This window comes from Camelus dromedarius, chromosome 21, assembly GCF_036321535.1.
Source record: "Camelus dromedarius isolate mCamDro1 chromosome 21, mCamDro1.pat, whole genome shotgun sequence".
NCBI lineage: Eukaryota > Metazoa > Chordata > Mammalia > Artiodactyla > Camelidae > Camelus > Camelus dromedarius.
In genome coordinates, this window is record NC_087456.1 from 36,531,564 (window position 1) to 36,550,599 (window position 19,036).

General features: G+C 48.2%; 1 pseudogene; it reads left to right on the forward strand.

Annotated features, from left to right (window-relative positions):
- Positions 1-6,928: 6,928 nt before the first annotated feature.
- LOC116148615 (small ubiquitin-related modifier 3-like) lies at positions 6,929-9,517 on the forward strand (annotated as a pseudogene).
- The last annotated feature ends 9,519 nt before the right edge of the window (positions 9,518-19,036 follow it).

A 19,036-nucleotide genomic window follows, 5' to 3' on the forward strand; every position in this document is an offset into this window, starting at 1 on the left:
CGAGCAGGCAGGCTCTGGGCACACTTTATCAGTCCTGTTCTGCTCAGTTCTGTGCTCGCTCACCCTGGGATAGAATGTTGCACGTTCCGGAGCGGAGAGGGTGTGCCTCAGACACAGCGAGCCCGGGCAGGTGGGACGCGTTCCTCACCCGCCTCGCTGTCCCCTTCTGATCCCATCTGCGTCCGGCCCCACGGGCCCCACCTGGCAGTGCTCTTCACAGTGTGCTGTTTCGATGGAGGGCTGGCCCCTCGGGTTTGTCACGATTCTCAGACACCTAGGCTCCCGGACGGTGTCTCATCGTCTACTTTCTTGAGTTCCTTTTGTACCCATTTCTAAAAAACGTGGGAGGTAGTGTTGCTTGTCGCTGAAGAGTATGCCGTGAATGCACAGAATGAAGAATTAAAATTAACCACAAAGGAGAAAAACAAAATACAGTTAGACTGCATTTAAATGGTAGACGGGCGATATTTTGAAATTAATTTCATCAAAAAATGAGATCAATATACCACTGTTTTATAATGCCTAAAATAGCCTTAGCGCTTATGTTTGAAGTTGCCAATGTTTAAAAATCCTGATGTTGTCGCATCCCTGCATCCAGCGGTTTCCTTAAGCAGTGGAATGAGCTTCAGTGACTGGTTGGTTGGCTCCTGGTGCAGGACTTGCCCCCAAAGCCTGAAGGAGCTCGAAGGTGAAGACAACTGCTCTTGCTCTAAAAGAGGTAAAGGCTGCTCAATGATGACAGAAATAGCTGTAACATAAGCAGAATTCCAGAACTGTAAGTGAGAATCGCCGCAACAGAATATAGGAGTGGACCCTTCAGCTGGACCTTGAGTACCGTTCGTGTACTAGTCTGGATTAATACTCCTTGCATCAGCCAGTTAATGTGACTTGATTTATTTAACACTAATGATGACCGTCTGCATCCATCTTTCCACCTGCCTATCGAAAGAAGAGTGTATGTAATAAATGGAAAGTATAAGAGCAATTGCTTTCAGTTTTCAAATGTAAAAAAAAACAAACCTTTTTAGGTTTTTTTGGGAGGGAGGGGAAGTAATTAGGGTTTTAATGTTTTTATTTATTTATTTATTTATTTTTAAACGGAGGTGCTGGAGATTGAACCCAGGACCTTGTGCACGCTAAGTGTGTGCTCTACCACTGAGCTACACCCAACCCCTTCAAAAAAAAAACCTTTTTATAGAAAATTCTAACGAGAAAGCATCTGTTTCAGCTAACCAGGTACTGTATGTAAAACAGATGAGCAACAAGGACCTACTCTACAGCACAGGGAATTACACCCATTATGTCTTGTGATAACCTACAATGGAGTGTAAGCTACAAAAATACTGAATCACTATGCTGTACACCTGAAACCAACACAATCGTGTAAACCAGCTATACTTCAATTACAAAAATAAGCTTAATATTATGGTAATGTTTGTGAAAATATTTACAGAGCAGCCAGAAAAAGTCTCTCGCTAAATACTTTAAGACCATTCAGAAATCACTTCTTATCATTGCTCGAATTGAATCAGTGGCTTATTTCTGTGCACAGAGGACGCACAGTGCTAACTGTATTCAGGACGCAAGATGCTCTCGAGTTTCCTGTGGCCGGTGGGCTGAGAACGAGGGTACAGACTTGCATTTCACAGATCTGAATAATAATCTGGTGGTTAGCTCATTACAGGAAACGTGGCAGCGTAAAGCTGCCGCCGTGCCTCTGCTCCAGCATTCTCGGGTTCCCGTGGAAGCCTTCCATGATTTGTTTATGATGTGGAGATGATTGACTCTGTCAGTTACTAATAAATGGTAAATAAAAAAGTACCCCGTGATATTAAAGCACTACATTAGCTACATTGTGATTAAATCGCAGTAACACCACCGGCTATAAAGCTTTATAGAACCTTCTCAACCATGCAGTAATTCTCCTAACTATACTATTATGCAGAGCACAAATATTTCTTTGTAAGTCCCAGGCAATACATCAGGGAAGCGTTTACTGCTGAAGCTAGATTGAGAGTGCATGCACCTTGGGTCGCTATGAATAAAAGCTCTAGCTTCTCATTACTTTATGACAAGACACAGAAATTCACTTTACTTTTCATTTAAGCTTTTTGGCTTCCGTGTATAGATGTATGCCTTCACGCTTTTATTCCCTCCTAGCTTCAGCTGTACGTAATAAATGATTATAAATTTTCACATTTGACCACCTCTCTGCTGGTCTCATGCTTAATGCACAAAGTTGGGGGAGCTGCAGGTAAAATTTCACAAACACTTTTATTTATGATGTTGTCCTTGGTAACGGAAATTTCAATGTACTGAAATGAAAAGTATGATTAAAGGGACAGGACGTCCTGACAAGGATAGTGGAGGGCAGCCTTCCATTTCCCGCTGAAAATATATAATACTTTTTTGACATCAATTTCATAGAGAATAGACATGAGTTAGGCACGGAAAAAAAGACACAAACGTGTTTCCAACTTCAGTCTTGTTGAATTTTCACTCTTATAACATATTAGAAATACCTGATCTGCACGCTTGAGCTTGTGATTTGAAAAATACCTCATCTCAGTTAAAATTTAATATCAAGGACTGAAGTGAAATGGAGGAAAAATGTAATTAGGAATGAAAGGATTCTTTTTCTGGAAGATAATAGTGGGAAAGAGCTGGTTTTTTTTTTTTTTTCCTGTTTTCGATGGCTGATTTTATTGTTTTAAATCTCTATGGGTGGAAAAAAATACAGTCAAGAAAAACTGGAAAAGTTAGAAACGTTCATAAAGAAACAAGGTCAATTGTCTTGTGTGCTTCCCCCGAGTCGCCATTAAGCAAACGGAGCGCAGCGCACGTAGGTCTGCTGTTACAGTGCTAAGTGTATTTGAGCGCTTGAGGTTGTGAGCTATCCTTTTCTTATAATTTAAGGGAAAAAAGAAATTAAATGATTGGTTGAACTTCCCCCAGTAAAGCCATTCCTCAAATAAAAGTATAGTTTCTGTGCCGGGAAGTTAGACTTGCTCAGGACACGCTGCTCTCCCCCACAAGTCTTACTCTGCTCTCCAGCCAGTTAATAAAATGTGTTATCAGTAGCTCCGAGTCCAAGGATCATTATAACTCCTCCAGCCTTGTGCTGCCACCGCAGGGCGCGAGAGCTGTTTCCTGCTCCGTGGAAGAAGATAGAACATCTTGATTTCAAATCTCTGGAAACAAGATACTGCGGAAATTTTAAAACATCTACCCCCCTCCTTGATTTCCTATCTCTAGAAATAAGATACTGGAAACATACTTTGAATAGCTGCAGATTCAGCCAGGGATGTGGCCAATCTGGGCGTTCACAATTATCTTTAGGACATCCCGTGTCTCCACTGAGTTTCCACACTGTGCAGAGGACCAGGCTAAGCTCGGGGAACAACACACAGAAAGCACCAAGCGTCGCTCCTGTGGTCCAGGGGCTTACAGTCGGGCGAGGAAGAGCAGACTTGCACGCAAATAACTAAAATTACAAGTCAGCAAATAATCAGAGCCATGTGAGCAGAGAGGTCAATTCCACGAAATTACGCCGCGCTGGAAGGGCGGGGTGTGGCTGCCATCTGGTAGTGCAGGGAGTTTGGGTGGTCTGCTTGTCGGTCTCAGTTCATGGCTCGGACAGAGGTCAGTAAATTCAGCAGATCTGAGTGCTGCCAGTTTAGGACGAAGAGCTAAAGACCCTGCAGTGTCCTTGGAGAGATGGGGAGAGATGCCAAGCGAGGAAAGGAGAGGGGCGGGTCCAGAGATCAGGAGGTGAGGTGACCAGCGCCCCAGCATCCAGTGCCTGGTGATGTTTACACTGCAAGACAGGACATGTTGCAAGATTCTGAAAGGCACCTTGTGCGTTTTGCATTCACGAAAATCAGAGGCTCGTTAGAGCCTTGGCAGAGGGCTTGCTGGACGGCACGTGTCCTCAGCTGTTACGTGTTCAGGAAAGTATTCTGCAGACGTGTGGGCTAAAAGCGCAGCCTGGGCAGCGTTTCGGCGACCTCACAGCCTTCTTCAGTAACTGCGCCTCCAAATACTCTCTGACAGCTTTCATTTGCTGCTTAGCTCTTGCAGAGCCCTGAAAATACGTTATGTCTCATGTCAGTTGTAAAAATAACACCACAAATTATAACCAAAACAAAATTACCCGGTAATTATCATTTACATGTCCGCTTGAATCCCTCACAGAGGTGCTGTTCCTTTAGTCTGCCGTCATGAGCCAGCCAGTTTAACACACGGCGCGCTGGACGGGTTTGTTTAAATCTTTCTCTCTCCCCGCGCGCTGCAGTAACGCGTGCGGCCGCCTCCCCGCGCTCTCAGAGCGCCCGCGTCCCGGAGCGCTTCTGACACGCACAGTACAGCCTCCAGTCTGACCGAAACAGGCGTGGTAAACATGTGGTGTCAATTATGGGAAAAAACCCGAACAAAGGTTAGAAGAATAAGAACAGAGCTCAGGCTTTCTTTCAACTTGTTAATGTCTCTGACCCTTTCGTACAAAAATCACTTTAATCAACAGTATATCCCTTTCCTTAGCAGCCTGGAGATCGTGTTTGGCGATCAATTACACACATCAAGTTGAGAAGCTGCAGGACTGGGGGTCATTTACGCTCGCAGGGAAACCCTAGACCCCAGGCTTCTCAGGCCTTCCCCTCCCCACCCCACTTGGGCTTTTCTGCAGCTGCCAGAGACGAGGAAGCTTAATTAAACTTATCCGAGATCCCTTTTTTTCGGCCTCAGCAGCGAAAGCCGCGATCTTAGGTAGAGCGGGTTCTGAGTCTCATGCTGTCCCCTCGCCCCGTCGTCACGTGGCCGTAGCTGCACACGCACACGTGCACACACAGGTTCTAGTCAAACATCCTTGGTGACAATTGATTATTTTTTTTTCTAATTGAAGTATAGTCAGTTTACAATCCGTCTGTTTCTGGGCACAGCATCATGGTTCAGTCGTCCATGTGCAGACATAGATTCCTTTTTGTAGCCTTTTTCATTTTGAAAATTGATTCTTAACTTGCTTTGAGTCTCATCTAAAGCCAAAACAACCGTCCAAGTCCAAGTATGGCCACTGACGTCCATCAGCAGCACTGGTGTCAGTGTCCCATCCATAACCGGAGGCTGACGCCGGGGCCGCACCCCTGCCCACGTTCTTCCCGAATCTCATATGCAGGCTGGTGGAATGTGCGACTGCAGATGCTGAGAGGAGATTCTCAGTGAAGTGCTGTTGAACTGGTGTGGCTTCAGACCCAGCTCAACAACCCAAAGTCTACTTTAAAAATCCGCACGGAGGAGAACTGTCTGACGCCCAGCAGTGTGCCGAGAGACGTGTCAAGGGGCGTCCCGTGTCCGTCTGAAGACCAGGCCGGGGCTCCAAAGCAGGTACACATTTGGCTTCTTGTATTTAACTTCGTGGACTCTCCCCTCCGCTTCCCTCCCTCCGGCCTCAAACTCTCAGATAAGAGGACGCAGCCACTGGATCTCAAAGATTTTAAAAGACTACTCCTTCAATCTTCATTCGTTCATTCAGCAAATGTTTGTTGAGTGACTGCCATGTGTAATTTTGCTCAGTGTTGGCTTCTAGGGGTCACTAATAATTTTGCATCTATACAGTGTGTTGGAGTCAAATTCACCTCTATTTGCTATAGCACCAAATCCCCAAAGAACTCCCTAATCAAAGATGGAGCAGTCCTGGGAGTCAGAAAAACGTCGCTCCCAGTGCCAGGTGGGGGCAGCCGTCCAGTCCGCGCCTGCACAGCAGGTCTGGGTGTTCACAGCACAGCAAGGCACACTCTTCAGACGCCGCGGCTTGACCGACACACAGAATGTGAAGTGTATTCTGAGGCCGTCTGCTGTGCGCAAGGAGCATCTATTTTAATTGACGCCTTTTGAGCGTTAACAGCGGACCGCATTCTCTTCCGCCGCGTGTTGGCTTGTTGTGTTCCACGGCGGTGCGCAGCAGGGGAAGAGGAGGGAGCCTGCGGCCACGTGGTTCTTAGTGCTACGGCTGGCGTATGGTTTCCGTGTCTTTGGCTTTGCTCCTGGAAGCACATTTTCTTCTCGTGCTTGTTTTGGAGACCAAACTAGTGAATAAACCGTTTTGATTGGAAGGCTTTATGTAGGTGAACTGGAAACACTGTCTTCCCTCTGAAAGTCTAATTGTGTGTATCCTGTAACGGCAAATGTCTGCGTGGATCACTTTTCTATTAAAAATAGGTGTTTTGTTAGTTTTAGGGAAGTTCTTTTTTTTTTTTAATTTTTTTTTTTTTTTAATGGAGGTCCTAGAGAGAGAACCCAGGACCTGGTACGTGCTAAGCATGAGCACTACCACAGAGCTACACCGCCCCCACCAGGAGGCTTTTAAAAAAATCGTTGCTTGTTACAGACCCAGTGGCTTTTGAGTATTTCTTTTTTAACGTCAGTGTAGAGGAAACGACAGTTGCAGTCTCCTCGTTCTACCCTCATGGGCTTAAAGTATGTCCTTGCACGGGGGGAGGGCACAGCTCAGTGGTAGAGCACGTGATTAGCACACACCAGGGTTCAGTCCCTGGTACCTCTTCTAAAAATAAATGAATAAACCTAACTACCTCCCCCCAAAATAAATAAATAAGAATAAAATTTTAAAGTATGTCCTTGCACCTCCATATTGCAGTAAAAAGGAGAAACTAGCTGGTCAATAAATTAATATATCTGTTTTCCAATTTAATGCCAGTTATTTTTTGTTTGTTTTTTGGGGGGAGGTAATTAGATTCATTTATTTTGCTTTTCAGTGGAGGTACTGGGGATTGAACCCATCACCTCGTGCATGCTAAGTGCACACTCTACCGCTGAGCCACACCCTGCCTCCACCAACACTAATTATTTTTTGATGGTTAGTATAGTTGACATTCCATGAGAGTTTAACTTCCAAACAAAAGACAGGGGTGTCGGCATGCCGATGTGCAGAAACATCACATAGTCACTGTTGTTACAAACAACACGTCATGGTCCGATGCCAAAAATGACTACAGATTGCCTACAAATGAAGTTGGAATATTTCATCTGCCTTAAAAGGAGCTAAAAGGAAAAAGGTCCAGATAAGCTGCAAAAACCTGCAGCACGTAGTCACAGAAACGAGGAGGAAAGGGAGGTTTCCTGGTCCTCCTTTCCCCGCGGAGAGGCGAAGCACGTGCCTGAGGTCCCGCGCGGCATTGATCGCGCTCCATCCCGGAGTTACCAAGGTTTGTGAGGCTGCAGTGAAGCTTTCTTTGCATTAACCAGCCAAGCACATAAACATTTTAATGAACTGTTTTTACATGGTTCATTGGGCGGCTACCAGGCTACTGTAACACAAATCACCACTCCGCCAGTTCCAGCTCGCTCGGGACGAGGCCCTTTTTCAGTTTACCAAATGCAAATTGAATATCAGGGCGATAAGGCCTCATCAAACACGTGGCTATCGGAGCATGGGAAGTGCTTAGCCTGGGGTTTACTGTATTCCGGGAAAGTCTGTTCGAAGGGCTGACTCTTAGAGGATTTCAACTCTCAAGCTTCCAAACCAAAAGTGAAGTCGTTGAGACCCCCCAGAAATAAGCCCAGAGTCACCACTCTGTGAGGACGTGGTTTTATGCAGTCAGTGGCTGTTTCCCTAGGTAAGCAGCTGGGTCCCCGTTGGGCATGAAGCGATGGTGTCCCCAGATGGATTCTTCTTAGTGAACTGAAGGCTGGAATGAGTCACCCAGCTCAACACCAATGCGGATCAGATCCCCCCAGATAATTAAGTAGCGTTACTGATGAGCATCTGTGCGTTCTCGTCAAAGCGTACAGTAACACTGAATTATACAATATTTACTGTGCACTCTGAGAGCTTTATGACACTGTATGTATTTGTAAGATTACAGATTGGCCCAACACATAATTTAATAATGAATGCAAATTATAAATGAATATTTAACAAACCGTGCCACATTTTACGTCTTAACATCTCTTCTGCCATGGATATGACTGAATGAGAAATGGCTTCATGATGTATTGTCCCCGCCTAATGCCTCAGTGAAAACAAGGTGTTTTCACCTTGATGTGGCCTTTAAAACAAATTAATTTGTTAACACTTAAAAATGCAGTGTAACAGATGACATAAAACATTTATAAGACAGTTTATGACCCAACCATGTTCTAATTCAATGATATTTATTAAAACATTTTACCTGGCTAATCATTTCATGGCCAAGATTTGGAAATGTTTGTTTGTCAAGTCGAGTCAAGGATTTAAATGCTACTAATGGTACCATAAAGATGTTATATGGTGTTAATATAACCCGAGTATTAAAAATATAATGAATTTGCTATTTACGAGCCGTTAAGCTTTATCTCACCCCCAGAATAAATTCCATATCATTACAGACCTATCAATACACCCGCTCTGATTTTGCGCCCTCCCGACGCCACGTGCCTTCCCGGCGATATCTTCACAGGCCAAATTTATCGGTCTGGGGAGATAAATCAGACTTTTTTTTCTCCTGGGGACTTTGTGTTGAACATAAAGTATGAGATGGTGCTTTTTTTCACTCTTAAGTTTCCTTTATGGTTGTCACCTTAGTGGTTCTGAAATAAGCCAGGAACCACTCCATGTATTAATAAGATGTGGGTGAGATAGGCCGCTTCACCATAGTAGAGGTTTTGGCTCCTCTGCTAAACTAAAACATCGAAAGAGAGCTTTCTTTCTGTTACTGAAGAATTAAAGAGTCTCAGATTTCTCCAACTATGTACGCTCCTTAACTCAGTGATTCTGGGACAGTAACATAGAGAAAATCCTACTTATTAAAATGTTTCCGCATATGAACATATTTGCCAGCAAAACATTGGCAACAACTTCAGAGTATGCGCTGTGGGGTAACCTGGGCCACCCGCTGGGCGGCATATTACATAGCCATTAAAAGTCTTGTCTCTGAGTCATATTTAAGACCATAGCAAATGCTCCGCTTAAGATACAATGCCAAGGGGGGTAAGAGTAGGGTGCAAAATAGAACTGGTGCCTGCGGAGAACTGTGTCAAAGGAAAACAAAGTCCTGAAATAAGAAGAAAATGACACTCAAAGCAGAAAGTATTACCAGTTCCTCTTATTTATTGTTCATGAAATAAAGTATGTCGTTCTGGAAATCATTCAAAACAAAACATTTTTTTAATGGAGGAGGGGCTGCTTCCGCCGCTCCTGGTACTGCTTGCGTGGACCCGGTACCTCTTTTGTGAAGCGTCCAACAAAAGCCCCAGGAAGGGGTCCAGACCGAGAGCAACGATCGTATTGGTTTGAAGGCGGTGGGGCAGGATGGTTCTGCGGTGCAGTTTCGGATCAAGAGGAACACACCACTGAGTAAACTGAGGAAAGCCTGTTGTGGACGACAGACAGGGTCTGTCAGTGAGGCAGATTGGATTCCAATTTGACGGGCAGCCAATCAGTGAAACAGACACAGCGGCACAGCTGGAAATGGAGGCTGAAGACACGATGGATGTGTTCCAGCGGCAGACAGGAGGTGTCTGCTGAAAAGGGAACCTGCCCCTTGACTCCAGAATCCTGCTCCTCCAGACCAGGAAGACGTTCTCAGTTAGAAAACCTCGTTTGGCTCCACCACATCCTGGCTGCTACAGTAGAGTTTTCTCTGTTCTTTCATTTTCCCTTTCCCCATTCCTTTATTGTACATAAAGTAACTGGTGTACGTGCACAAGCGTGTTGCATTTTTCTAAACTAAATGGCCAGTGGTATGTTTTGATTGACATCAGATGGAGATGGGATGGGGAAATGCTGGTTCTATGAAAATACCCCTTTCCCCATCAGTGGCATGCTCACCCAGGGCCTGTCTGTACATTCCAGTAAGTTATTTTGTGCTCACCGTTTAACGAAAAAAGAACATAAAAATCCTTGCATACTTCGTTCTATTGAAGAATTTTAATGATTTTCACTGATCATTGTAAAACCAAAGACAATTTCTTTTACTGAAGTCTAGTCAGTTACAATGTGTCAGTTTCTGGTGCGCAGCACAGTGTCCCAGTCATGCATGTACACACATTCTTTTTCATTAAAGCTTATGACAAGATATAAATAAGTTATTATAAGACAGTGAATATAGTTCCCTGTGCTATACAGAAGAAATTTGTTTTTTAATCTATTTTTATATATAGTAGATAATATTTGCAAATCTTGAACTCCCAATTTATCCCTTCCCACCCACTTCCCTACCCTCCCCCACCCCAGGTAACCGTAAGATTGTTTACTATGTCTGCAAGTCTGTTTCTGTCTTGTAGATGAGTTCATTAGTGTCCTCTTCTTTTCTTTTTTCAGATTCCACATATGAGTGATACCATATGGTATTATTCTTTCTCTTTCTGGTTTACTTCACATAGAATGACGATCCCTAGGTCCATCCATGTTGCTGGAAAATGGCATTATTTTATTCTTTTTTATGGCTGAGTAGTATTCCATTGTATAAATATTCCACAGCTTCTTTACCCAGTCATCTGTCGATGGGCACTTGGGTTGTTTCCGTGTCAGGGCTGCTGTACACAGTGCTGCTTCCAGTGATTCTTTGTGTTGCTGATTTATTTTCTCTTTAAAGCTCAAACCACTTTAACAATGTAATTCTGGGCTTTAAAACCCCAGCTAAGGAGCAGATTTTCACACTTTAATTCCTAAAGTGAGTTCTTTTTCAGAAGTACTTATAAAATGTGTATGCAAAGTGGGCAGTAAAAGCAGAGCAAAGGTCTGTTGTTACATTCAGCAAGACCCAGGCGTGGGTCACTCACGACTTCAGCGGTCAGAATCTGGCTAACGCCCTCTCCCCTTGACAGCCCCCCCTCCCCAGGAGAGAACCGCCACGTGGTCAGAGCACCCTGTGTTCTAACGCCGTCTCCACAGCTCGGTAACACACCTGATTGCTCTGGGGTGGGAACTCATTCAGGACCTGCAAGGTGAAACCCAGCCACAGAGCCACAAGGGGACCAGGGCCAGGCTGGCAACAGGGAGAACCCCTGGCGAGACGCCTGCCCCTGAGAGCATCCTTGCCAGGGTCAGAGCCAGTCCGGGCTGGACCAAGGGCCTCAACTCTCCCAGCGCTGAGCTGCGGAGTCACGCCAGGGTGGTGTCATGCCCAGGCTGCCGGGCCAGATGGAGCCCAGGCGTCTTTGCTGTCTGAGAAGCCACCTGGAAAGTAGGGATGGGAAGAAATTCAACGCGTCCCCCTAGCCAGTTAGCAAACTTCCCAAGTGCCATTCATTTACCCTTGAATGTGGACGTCCCCTTTTTTTGTGGTCAGCCTGGAATGCGTGTAGAGTGAGGCCATCAAATTGTATAAAAGACCTTATAAGCATCTTGACCGTTGTCTGCCTCCTTCCAACACCGTCCCCAGCCCACTTCCAGGGACGCGGGCTGCACGTGCACTGCCCTGGGAGCAGCAGGCCTTTTCTACTTGTGGTTTTATGCCAAATCATAACCACGATTCAGAACATTCAAGTCCTGTTCCATCTAAAAGTCTCGTAGCCCCCTTTAGATCATATTCGGTGGCAGGTCCTTTTCTTTGTTTCAGGGTCGGGGAAGAGAGAAGGGGGTGGTCACATATGGTGACACCTGGGGTTCCTGCAGAGAGGACACACTGACAGATGACCCGCAGTTCCTTCGACTCTTATGGTAGGGACACAGGCGCAGCCTCCCTTGGCCGGCCATGGAAGCAGCAGTGAGTTCTGCCTCCTCACGTGTGACTCCAGGAACAGGGGGGACAAGACCAGTTCCCCCCAGAGATGCAGACAAAGAGGAGCCCCCTCCCAGAGGGGCTGACAGAGCCGCCGCGGAGAGCATCCCTGTGATCAGTCAGAGAGGCAGGCGAGTTATTAGCTTAGCCCTGAACCGCCTCCTTAATGTGGGACCAGAGGCGATGGTTAACAGAGCCTGGCCGCGGTGACAGGCCTGGGACCTGCTCGAGGAAATCCAATTGAAACTCAGCGAAGAGGAACAAAAGCGAAAAACAGATGTTCCGGCTCCCGGGACGCACACATTTCACCTGAGAATGGGGTTGGGGAGGGGGCAGCATTCGTTTCTAAATATAGTGACTCCCCCCTCCCCCCGCATAGATGTTGTCAGGTTCTATTATAGCCATCCATGCTCGTCTCCGCCAATCTTCAGCAATTTCTTTAAAATAAGATAATTTCAGAATCGTAACAGCTATTAAGGGAATTCAGGGTGTTGGATTTATCTATCGAGTTTTACTAAAATATTTCAGCTAGCTCAAACAGCCTGAAGTGCCAGTCCCATAGCAACTGAAAATTATCTTTACGAAAATTTTCACCCACATTTTAATTATTGGATTATAATATTACCACTTCGGTAACATATCATCAAGAGAGGTCTATTTTGATTAGTCCCTTTTTTTTTTTTTCCAGCCACGTCTGGTTACTAAACAGGGGGGTTTAAGCTGGTAGAGGCATGATCGCTGCGCAGACTGGGACTGGACTGGCATTCAAGCCTGACGAGGTCAGGTAATTCGATTGGGACGAGAGTGGAGGTTCTTGAATCACGGCGATAAGTGGTGTACGCTAGGAAGCACCCTCCTTTACGTCAGCGCAGTTCGGTTTTCTTTAATGGGCTTTCTAAGAGGGGAGAGATCGTCTCACTGTGTTGATTCCCACCCCCACCCCCTCAAATCAGTACTCTCAATGGACTTGAGTAGATCTAATGTAGTTCAGCAGTGTGCTCATGAGAAGATCAACATATGTAAACAATGTTAAGTGAATTAATGCATGCCGGCCTGAGGCCGGATCTCGCCCCACCTTCGTGGTGGTGCTCTGTGCGTCCAAAGCAGAGAACAGCCGCAGAGCATTTTCTCTGGTAGCACTGCATTTTTTACTGGTAGATTTCAATCTGATACACTTTTGGGGTCACTGAATCCTTATTTGCTTTAGAATGCCCGATTGTATCCTCCTGTAAAGGAGGAACGAGTTCGAGCTGTCGTCTGTGCTGAAATTTATTGGCAGTATTTATGAAGAGGGTGATCTTGAGGAATGAAAGCTTTTAAACTCCAAGAACAGTGGCAAAAATAAATTAATCAGGATTCCATCTCTAATTTATACAGGAATCAGTTACAAGGGAGGTAAAACGGTTCAGTAAATTATGGATTTACAAACAAACTGGTTTCTAGAACCTTGGAAAATACTTTCGTTGGCATATAGATCCTTTTTTTTTTTCCTAAAAAACAATTTTGACTTCAACTTCAGAGAGAAGGGACATAAAACCAAACCCTCTCTGTGAAAATGCAAGGGGAACCCCTTCCCAGTGACAGGAGGAACTCGTGAGGACGGCTTGTAGGATTCATCTGCCCTCAGACTCGGGTGGGGCCCGTCTGCCATTTCTCTGCCTCATGCCCCTGAGTTCTGAGTTGTCAGCACCCAAGGTTAATGATACCCGTCTTTTCGTTTCGCCGTCATAAACAGTTAGGGCAGTTTAGCAAGAGAGAAATCCTGCTCACCACAGGCTGTGTTATTGTTCTAAGCAGACAAAGGACAAAGCTTATCATTTCTACATAAATTTAAACATTGTTATGAGAGAACAGACTTTTTTCCTCTCTTGTGGGTGACGAAATTAGTCTACAACGTGTTTCTTCATTTTGAACGGCTATTTTTTTTAAGCTTGCAGACTAAAAATGAAGAATTTCTAGGAATGACGGAGCGTTCTAGTCTTTGAAATACGACTGATTTTTAAGGGCCGCGTGGTAGGAGTCAAGCGTCCTTTTGATTATTAGATGACCAGCACCTGGACCTGAAACACCCGGTGCTCGGCTGGAGAGGACACTTCTTGCTACTAAATGAACACAGAGGGATAAGGCAGTGGGGCTGGCCGTGCAGAAAGAACGCCCCAAGAGCAGCCAACAGGGTCATCTCGCAACAACTACCAACGAACATCTCCTTCTGTGAAAAATATTTTATTCCAGAAAATACAAACTACTGTTTTCTCACCGATCCAAATGTTTGTTTCTTTCCTGCAAATATTCCTTCTAAGATTCGAGAAGCACGCTACTGATTTTACAGTGCAGGGCCATTAAGGCTAAAAGGCAAGGCTGGAAATATTTGATATTTGATATTGATGCTTCTAATGCCCACTAGGTGCATGTGAGACACAGCGTTAGCGTCACAGAGAAACGTGTTAGGTGCTTCGTTAGATTCCTTTAGAACGAAGTGAGGCCAAGAACTTAGCAACAAAATAACGTACGTGCTTGGGGATCATTTCACAGTTTTTTTAATGGAAGTGCAGTCAGCTTACGATGTTGCGTCCATTTCTGATGTACAGCGTCATGTTCCAGTCATACATGCACATACATATATTCCTTCTCATATTCTTTTTCATTCTAGGTTACTTACTACAGGTATTGAATATAGCTCCCTGTGCTGCACAGTAGGACTTTGTTTATCTATTTTGTATCTAGTAGTTGGTCTCTCAGATCTCGTCTGTATGGTTACCAGCAGGGAAAGCGGGTGGGAAGGGATAAACTGGGAGTTCATTTCACAATTTTCATGAGAATGCACTTATGGCCAAGATGATCCTGCACCCCAGGGGCCCCAGGTCAGATCCAGGACCTCAGTGCCTGAAAGATGTCCCAAGAGAGCAACCTCTCACCAGCCAGGACCCCGCACGGGACCACCGCTGTAGCCTGCACCCACCCCTCACGCCCTTCTCCTCCCCTTGCCCTCCCCCACCCTAAATGCTTATGCAAGCATGCTCCCTCCCTTCCCCATCCATCCCGCCGCAAGCACAGGCGTGCACACACACACACACACACACACACACACACACACACACACACACACGCACGCACACACATGCCACTGGCCATCACCTCTTGTGACTCCGAGCCGTTCAGCTCATCCTCCTGGCCCGGAGTCACCCCAGCGTTTCTGGAGGCGAGAAGACACAGCGGAAGCAGAGAGGCCACACGTGCCTCTCCTTTCAGGCCCAGGAGGACATTTGCATTTGGGGTTTTTTATTGGGGGTTTCTCAACCAGCCTGCCGCTTTTGTGGCCCACGTCTGTCGGGGTGAAATACTCTTTATCCACAAACCTGTGCTGTGAGCTGTTTCCCCCTCTACTTCTTTCCAGTTTTCTGCGTTTTCCAAAATGTCTGTGGTGAAGATGCATTGCTTTCTTTCGTAACCATGAAAAAAAGTTTAAATTCTGTTGAGTATTCCCACACAGGAGTGTAAAAGTCATTCACTTTTCTGAGCGGTGGGACCACAGGTGGCTTCTTTCTCTAGTCTGTATGTGTCCACATTATCTGGAGTTAGAACTGTATCTAGTTTAACTTACATGAAGATATCTGAGAGACATAAAAGTGGGGGACAGATCTGTGCTATGTCAAAACGGGTCTGTCCAGACCACCACTGGTTTACTTCCTGCTGTGTAGACCGACCACCAGGCGTTTTCCAGAGCTGAGAGCGCTCCAGAGACCAAGAGCAGTTACGGAGCGATCACGGCCCGAAGCACTACCGGGGGGGGGGGGGGGGGGGGGGGGGGGGGAGACGGGCGCGGCCGGCGTGCGGTTAGCACTTCCCATGTGGTTTTCCCTTTTCATCTTCTGGTGAAAGACGCTGGATTTACTGCTGAGCCCGTGCGCGGCTCGCCTCCTGAAGAGAGAATTACTTCCTTCCCGGAACCTGCTTGCACAAGCGGAAACCTCGGCCGCGCTCCGCCCGGCGGGAGGACCGCTTCAGACGCTCATGTGCTGACCTGGCTCTTTTGAGTTACCTGCTCGGAGAACTTGGGGCACACACCTTCCAGCAGGCCGCTTTGTCCCTTGGCATCCTTGAGTGTGTGGTGCCCCCTCAACGCGGTGGACCTCCCGGGAGGCAGCGGGGACACCTCGGCGGCCAGCACGGGGTCCTGGCGTGAGAGAAGCCCGTCGCCCCATGGGGATGCAGAGAAAAGCACCTGGGCGTCTGGGGGGCGACGTCCCCAGCACCTGACGAAGGAACGAGCGGGGGCCACGGGGCTGCAGGGGGAGGGCGGGGAGGTGGGGACGGGCGAGGCCCTGGAAGGCTTGAGGGGCTGGGAGGTAATTCTGAGTCTGACGAGAAGCCGTTTGCAGGCTTGTTGGAAGGGAATGATGGCCTGTGATTTTCTTTTAATGATCCCTCTAACCTGAGAACGGGTTGTGACAGGCTGAGCGCAGAAGCAGGTAGAGCGGTCCTGAGGCCCTGCTGGGGAAGACAGTGACCGCGATCAGGTGGCCCGGGACGGTCCCGAGGCTCTGGGGTCCGAGGGCAGCGCTCCAGGCACCAGGCCTGCTTCTCCACGAGGCGCTCCGAAGGCCCCGGGGCTGTGTCTGAAGGGCTGTGGGAACAGGGTCTCTCCCGGATTTGAGATGGGGACTCGCTAGAGGCTCACGGGCCCCGGAGAGGCCACGTTGCTTGTGGACGTACCTGGTTCAGCCCACCTGGCACCCCGCCCTCCCACCTAAGAGCGTGGGTCCCAACAGGTGTGCCCCGGGACCCCAGAGAGAACGGCTTCCCCCGGGAGAGGCAGAGGGAGGCCAGTCTGCGCCGCTGTCAGACCCCGTCATTGCCAGTGCGCGCCAGAGGCCCGGTGCCACGGCTCTGAGGAGCTTCTGGACGAGCTCTGCGATGCAGCCTGAGAGCACCACTGGGCTTTGTCTTAAGAATGTTTGTTGAAATATAAAAAGCACGCATCTATGTCGGGGGCACCCAACCCTGGCTGCCTGGAGGAAGCACTGCGGAGCCTTTCAAATGCACCTGCGCCCAGGCCGCAGCCCAGACCGCATCCGTCAGGGTCTTGGCAGGAGGCCCGGACATCGGTGACACTGAAAAGCTCCCTGGTGGTTTTCACTTGGGTCAAGGGGCGAAGCACTGCCGCAGGTGAGGTTGTAACCCAGCAGGACCCTCTGGGGCCTTCCCGGGACAGGACAGACCCCTCCCCTATGTCCTCCGCTGTAGCTTTTCTCTGAAGAACCCAGATCATAGTATCTCATGCAGGTTTCCTGAATTTTTCAGATGCTAAAACGACCACCAAAGGGAAGAAATTACCTGCTTGATGATCATGAGCACGTGGCCCCCAGATCTCCTGGTGCCTAAGGACTGATCACCCTCAACCAACCAGAGAAGTGGTCACAGCTGGTGGCACACCCGGGGACGCCCCTCCCTCAGCCGGCCTGTAGGAAGGCTCAGCTGAACCCCTTCAAGGAGTTCGCGGTTTCTGAGCGTGAGTCACTGGTTCTCCTTGCTCGGCCCTGCAGTAAGCCTCCCTCTGGTCCAGACTCCGACATTTTGGTTGTTTGGCCTCACTGTGTGCCAGGCACACAACCTCGTGTTCCGCATGAATTGTGGCGAAGCCGGGGAGGAGCCTGCGCCCATGGCAGGTCGCCCCCCGGGGGGGGTGGGGGGGTGGGGGGGTGGGGGGTGGGCGGCCCCTTCCCTGGGGCCCCGCTGCGGGCCCGAGCTCCCTTCGCTCCCTTCGCTCCAGGAGCTGGGAGGCGCTGCCTGAGAGGCGCGGCCGCCCCCGCCCAAGGCCGTTTGGAGCCGAGAAACGGCCGGAGCGCCACCCGCGTGGCCCACACCCGCGTCACTGGAGGTGAGGCGCCGGCGCGCGCACGCGCGGGCTGGGAACCCCTCCGGGCAGAGCCGCCCGGGGCTCGTCCTCTCTGAGGGCTGGGCGCGCCGCCGCCGCGGGGCGGGAGCGGCGTGGGGGCGGTGTGTGCGTGCTGTGCCTCAGCTCCCGCGCTGCCGCCGAGGCGTCGCTCCTGAGCACGGGGCTCCCGCGGGCCGACACGCGGGGCCGCTTCGCCGCTGTGGGCGGGGCCTGCGGCGCGCGCCGCAGCCGGGGCCGCCCCTCCCGGGCCTCGGGCGTCCGCCCCGCTTCGCAGGGGCCGCGGGGCCGCGGGTCGGGGCGCTGCCCGTCTGGACTGAGGGAGCGCTGGCTGGGAGTCTCCCTTTGGGGCCTGGGAGCTGGGCCCTGAGAGGCTGTTGTAATCGTTGTTTGCTTGATATTTGGGAGCATCAGCCGTGAGTCATTAAGCGTGGATGGTCACAGCTCTGTTCCGCCTTGTAGTCCCCGTAGGGTCTGTTTTGCAAAACTAGGTGGTCTTCAACTGTGCTTCCATAAATGAAAGGAAATGATATTTTTAGTGTAACACGGGGAGACCTCAGGACTCCCTGGGACCTGGAGAACAGCGGCCCCAGTGGCTCTGCTGTTGTATCAAAGTGGGCCTCTTGCAACTTGGCTTTTACCTTGGGGCTGTGTGTGCGAGTGTCTTAGTAGCTGCGTCCAAAGCCTGGTTTCTCTTCCTGGTTTTGCTGAAGGTGAGGCATGAAAATGTGAGGCATAACATGTATATATAGTCTAGTGCCATTATGGGACCTGGAAAAAAATCCCTGAAAACAGCCAAGACGGTGGGTCTTGTAAGAGCAGCTGGAGGAGGAATCTGCGTCGTTGAGATGTAGGTGACCTTCCTGGGCTCTCAAGGAAAAAGAGGTTTTTAAAACTCAAGCAGAGAAACCGTGCAATCTCTGGTTCTGCCTTTACCTAAAAAAATTAACTTTAAATGAGCTCTATTTAATTGACTTAAAAAGTAAGTGCCTACAAATTGAGCACTTCTGAATATAAAAGGAGCCAGACAGAACAAACTTCAGGTTTACCTGATCCAGGAACTGCTCGACATGGAGTTGATACCCGACATGGAAGCTCGCTGAAGCTTGGTGGTGCCTTCAGCACAGCAGCATGTTCCTTGTTGTCCCTGAAGGTCAGCAAGTTCATGTTGTGTCTGTCGCAGTTTGTCAGCAGAAAGGAAAAACATAATTTGGTGTGATGAGATCCTTATACGTGAATTAAATGCAAATAAGATAAGAGCTTCTGGGTGAACCCTTTAGAAATAATTATATTTTAGGAATGTCTACTTAAAAATCACCTCACCAAATATTTGGTAACTTGAAATTTTAGACTTGGGCTAAATTAAGTTAAATGATGGAAGTTTACTGAATAGTTGAACAGCTGGGTCATTCTCAAACAAAATAAGATA